We start from the raw sequence: 6,226 nt of genomic DNA on the forward strand, positions 1-6,226 counted from the left end.
TTAAGTCTGGCTCAAAGGCGGGATTTCTGTCCTTGGATGTCAATCAAGAGGCAGAAGCGCAGCAGGGGTGACTGGGTTGTAGTGAGACGCTTTGGGCTGGGCTTGTGGGTCTATAAGTTGGTCGACCCTGCCTCAAAGCCAGAATCCAATGGTTAGGCTAGGACAGCGCACTAGCGTCTGGGATAAGTAGGACAGCCCCTGCAGTCTCTTCCCGCTAGGCAGCGTCTCCCCATCGACCTGGTCTCCAGACACCTCTCACCCCACTGCTCCTTGGTCTGGGTTTCATTTAACACCTCCACCAGGTCTGCGCAGTTCTCGCACATCGTTTAGCCGCCGCCCTCCATGATAGAAGCCCTAGCGTTTCTGCTACCTTATGTTAATATCTAAGTACATTTACGTTGACTATGTTGGCCCATAGCTTGATGATCAAATATTTCTTAAGATTCATTTGAATTTTGGGTATTGCATGTCTGTTTCTCATGATCACCTCAAAAAGTTTCATTTTATAATTTTTTAAAAATGTTTTATGCTATATTGTTTTACATGGTTACACATTGTGATACACACCAAGATTTCTGGTCTGTCAGTGACAGAGGAGTCATCCCTGGACTTGCAAGCCACAGTGACTATGTCATGGGAATGTTTCTGTTCAATATAGAAACTGAGCAGGAGATAAACAAAGCATGACAATATCCAAGATGATAAAGAAAAAGAGAACTAAATGAGAGAAAATCAAATGAACTTTGGGAAATGTAAACCCAATCCAGATCAATCAAAGGAAAATATTGTTGAGAAAGAAGTGTAAGAAGTAAACAAAATGCAAATGTTGTTTAAAACGCTTGTGCTTCAAAAGTGCTTGAAATTAAATAGGAGAAAGTTCAAAAAATCATAATAACAACTTGGGTGAACACTTACATTCAAAGAATTGAAAGCAAGAACAATAGCCATATGCTGTCATTATTGTTGTGTGCCATCAAACCGAGCCCACCTTACAGTGACTCTATGTGACAGAAGAGAAGTGTCTCATAGACTCCCGAGGCTGTCATCTTTACTAGAGCAGATCACCAGGTCTATTCTCAATGAAGCCATTGGTGGGTTTGAACTGCCAACTTTGAGTGAGCAGCTGAGCACTTCCCCATCAGGCCACCAGGCCTCCTAATAACCTTATAAAATAGAAAACTAATCCTAGTGACTGTATATGTTATACCAGTACCACCAGGCCCAGATGTCTTGGTAAGTGCATTATCTTCTTTTCTCACTTAGTTGTTCCAAATCCATGTGCTAGGTATTTCTACAAAGGTCAGATAACTACAGGGGAATAAAACTAAAATTCTAGCTATTAATCTCCTAAGAATTAAAAGGTGCAATAATAACCTAATTGCTTTTGGAAGTCCAGTGGAAATTCTCTGTGCTAATTTAATAATGTAAATTGAGAGAAACATGGTAATATGTTTGACTTTTCATTATATAATCACACAACATCTTGTCACACAGAAAACTTTTACAAAGAAAACGGTCCTTTCTGTAAAGAAAATAATAACTATTTAAGATATCAATATTCATTGAACAAATAGTAAGAACATAAATTTTGTAAAGGCGTGACATGTCATTTCCTTTAACCTTCATAACAATTCCATGAGTCAGGGATTACGTTACTATCATTTTACTGATAAGGAAATTGAGGTTTACTGAACCTAAGTAACTTGTCCAAAATCACCCAACTAGTAAGAAACGGAGACGAGACTCAAGGCTTCTTTCCAGATTTCTAATATTAAAAATAAATAAAAAGAAGAAGAGAAAGAACAACAGTAAAGAAAAAGCAAAGGCTATATCGTAGAATGTTGTTAAGGGCCATCAAGTAGGTTCAGATTCATAGCAGCACTGTATAGGGTTTTTAGGAGTGACTGGTGAGTTTGAATTGCTGACCTTATGATTCAAACCAATCTTGACGTCAAGTGCTTATCCTATGGTGCCTCACCAGGACCCCATATGGCAGTATCCATGGGCACAAGTTTCTTTACCAGGGATGGGGAATCTTCTTCTGCCACTTAGATATTTATAACATAATTTGCAGGTCCTGCAAAATTATCAATTTAAAAATTAGACTGCTATATTTAATCAAATTTTTAATTAACTCTGTGGAGTTATAGAATAATGCACTAGACAGAAATGTCGGTTTTAACTGCAAGGTCAACTGTTGAAGCCCACCAGCAGCTCCTTGGTAACCCTATACAGGGTCTCTGAGTCAGAAACTGATTTGATGGCACTTAACAATATACTATGATTTTGTCCTTCTTTTTCTTTTTTTTTAATTTCCCTTCCCCTTTTTCTTTACTTTTAATATGAGAAAACCTGGAAAGAAACCTTGAGCCTCTTCTCCATTTCTTAACTATTTGGGTGATTTTGGACAAGTTACTTAGGTTCAGAAAACCTCAATTTCCTTATAAATAAAATAAAAGTAACATAATCCCTGATTCATTGAATTGTTATGAAGGTTAAAGGCATATTACATGCCATGCCTTTACAAATTTATGTTTTTGCTATTTGCTCAATGAATATTGGTATCTAAATTAGTTATGATTTTCTTTATTGACCCTGTATACGGTTTCCCATTTACACTCCCACCCCAAGTGGATGACCGGGCCAACACCTGATATATCCTGATGTTGTTTGTTTCTTTTTTCTTTTTCTTTCTGATTTTGTGGTTTTAATTTTCTCCTTCCTTCTTAATAATGAGGTTGACTGCATTCTCACATGTTTATGAAGCATTTTGTTTTCCTACACTTCACATCATTTTTGCTCATTGGTTTTCTCCATTTTTTTCTTGCATTGTCTCTTTTTCATATTGATTCACTTGAGTCTTATGTATACTACACAATAATCCTGTGTTGTTTATACATATTTAAGAGTCTCATAGTTTATAGTATTTTATTCACTTTATTTATGGTATCTTTTAGCACACATAAATTATACATTTTGATGGTGTTGGGTCTTTTTCTTCAAGGTATCTATCTTCTAAAAGTTTCATAGTTTCGTTCACATTTCAGCTTTAAATGTTCCAGAATTTGGGTTTTGTGTGGATAGGAGGGAGAGACCTGTGACAGACATATTGCTAGAACCCTGCTCATATCCTTTACTGGAACCACAATTCCTCCCAGAGCTTCAGTGGAGGGGCGTTCTACACTTGGCTTCTCACCTCAAGAATCTCTGGCAGCTGGAGGAGACTTGGCCCATGCATGTTGCTGTTACTGTTATTAAGCCCAGTCATAGCAACCCTTTGTAGAGTTTCCAAAAAGCAGCTGGTAGGTTTGAACTGCCATCCTTGTGATTCACAGTCTCTTTCTGACCAGTAAACCTGGTTTTGTTTTTCAAGTAATTTTGAGTTTTGTTCTACTTTTTCTCCCACTCTATCTAGGATCCTCTAATGTGATCCCTCTCAGGGCAATTGGTAGTTATGGTGGCTGGATACCATCTAGTTCTTCCAGTCTCAGAGTCATGGAGACTGATGTTCACATGTTCCATTGATCCACTGGACTCATTGATTCCAAGCCTCCTCAATTATTACTATTCTTCTTTCTACCACACATGGAGAGACCAATAGCTACACCTTAGACAGCCACTCATGAGCTTTCAAGATCACAGATGCTACTCACCCTAGCAAGATGTAGAACATTATCTTTGTGGACTATGTTATGCCAATTGACTGCGGTGTCTCCTGAGACTATGACCCTAAGCCCCCAGGCCCTTCAATGTATTGCCTTAAGATGTTTGATAATATATATGAATTTTTCATCATTTTGCCTGCTGCATGCTCCACCACATTCATAGTTGTATTTGCATGAAAGGTAAATACTCATGCATAAATATCCTCTTTTAAACTTTTATATGTTTGTGAGATACATGACCATGTTTATTCTACTTTTCTTCCTTTGCCCACTTCACCTGTGTCTTAATCAATGTATCTATGCACAGAGCACTGAAATTCCAAGGTTGTGTATAGATCACTATTTACCTCTGTCCCCTTTAGCCCATGCATACCTCCCTGTGTCTTCACATACCTTTATTAATCTTTGGCCACATTCTCTCTTCTTCTATATTGCCCTCACCATCACCTGAGCAAATATGTGTCTGTCCTCTAGCCAGTGAATTACACTCCCATCCTTCCCACCCTTGGTAACCATCAACAAATGTTTCTTTTAGTATGACAAACTTTTCTTAAGCTTTTACAATAATGGTCTCATACTTTGTCCTTTTGTGATTGACCAATTTCACTCAGCATAATATCCTCCAGATCCATCCATATTATAAAGTGTTTCACAAATTCATCATCATTCTTCAATGTTGCAAAGTATTCCATTGTGTGTATGGACCAAAGTTTGTTTATCTGTTCTTCCATGTAGGCTGTCTCCTTTTTACTATTGTGAATAGTACAACAATGAACATCTATATGCACATATCTTCTCCTGTCCTGGCTTGCATTTCTTGTGGATATGTAACCAGTAGAGGGATTGCTGAGTCATTAGGCATTTCTATTTCCAACTTTCTGAGGATTCACCATACTGTTTTCTTGAGTGCTTAAACTATTTTACAGTCCCACCAGCAATGTAGGAGAGTCTCAGTTTCTCCATACACTCACCAGCATTTGTTGTTTTCTGTTTTTTTAACTTTGCTGTTGATGCTGGTGTGAGATGATAGCTCACTGTCAGAGCCTTAAAAACACTGTATAAGCAATATAATTGCAGCATAGGTAAATATTTATATAGAAATAGTCTCTGTCAAACCTATATACCTGGGTATAGTCACACCTGTTCGGCTTGTGTGAATACAGTAGAGCATGTGGGGGACAAAGTTCTGGAAACTTCTTAACCATAAACAAACACTTTGACAGAATTAATCACTGAACCTGGGGGCCTAAAACCATAGCCCTAGAAGAAACCAAAGTCAGTCAGCATAGCCTAGGCCATGAAAAGAATTTTTAAATCCTACTTTAGTGAGTAGTGACTGAGGTCTTGAAACCTTGTGAATGAACATGTAAGGTGCCTGGCAAGCTTCTTTGTGAGATGGCTGCTGTATGCAGGTAGAGGCGTGTCACGAATTGTGTGACTGTCTGGGGTTCACCAGGAGAGTTGAAAGGGATAAGGTGACCAACCATATACTATCCTGAGACACTTCTGAAATTGAAAGCTCTATTGATGATATCAGGATACAAACATAGATTAGGGTGTTTAGTCACCCCATTAGTAAGAAGATGAAATGCAAAATTGTGGGCAAGTGTTCAAATGCTTATGCTTGGAGCTGGTCTCTACCTCTGGATTTCATAATTTGTGAATGTCCATGCCCAGCTGAGAGGGACTGTCTCAATGATGGAAACTTTGTCCAGTTCTGCTGCTGACTTTACTTGATGGTAAAGTATTATTTGAAGAGACAGTGGGCTTCAATTCATGTTCACCCTTAAGTTTAAGGAGATGGGTTTGAGTTAGGCCACTTGTTAATTTTACTAAGGACTGTGTCCTATACATTGCTTCAAAACCGGACCTGTGTGACCAAGCAAATGGCTATGTGCTAGAAGGCAAGGAGCTGGAGTTCTATCTGAGGAAAATAAAGACCTGAAAAGACAAATAAATCTTCCTCCCTCCCATCCAGCACATGTATTAAAGGTGCCTTTTCTAAAAAAAAAGACGAAGATACCATGTGTATCATGCTCATGGACAGAACAACTTAACATTGTGAAATGTCAACCATACTCAAAGCATATAACACAATCCCTGATTCCAACATCATTCTTCAAAGAGATGGAAAAAATAATCATTTTTTATATAGAAAAGAAAGAGACCTCAGATAAGCAAAGCACTGCTTAAGAAGAATAAAGTTGGAGACCTCACTCTCACTGATCTCAAAATTTACTACAGAGTCACAGTGGTCAAAACAGCCTGGTACTGATACATCAAAAAATACATAGATCAATAGAACAGAATTTAGAACCCAGAAGTAAACCCATCCACAATATATTCAGCTGATCTTTGACAAAGGTCGAAAATACATCTATTCAAATGTCTATTCAAAAAAATGGTGCTGGAAAAACTGGAAATCCATTTACAGAAGAATGAAAAAGACCCATATCTCACACCATATACAAAAACAAACTCAACGTGGATTAAAGACCTAGCTGTAAAACCTAGAACTGTAAAGCTCATCAAAGAAAACCTAGAGGTTCTAATATGTGGTA

This window comes from Chrysochloris asiatica, unplaced genomic scaffold (genome assembly GCF_000296735.1).
Source record: "Chrysochloris asiatica unplaced genomic scaffold, ChrAsi1.0 scaffold00004, whole genome shotgun sequence".
In the NCBI taxonomy this organism is placed as follows: Eukaryota; Metazoa; Chordata; class Mammalia; order Afrosoricida; family Chrysochloridae; genus Chrysochloris; species Chrysochloris asiatica.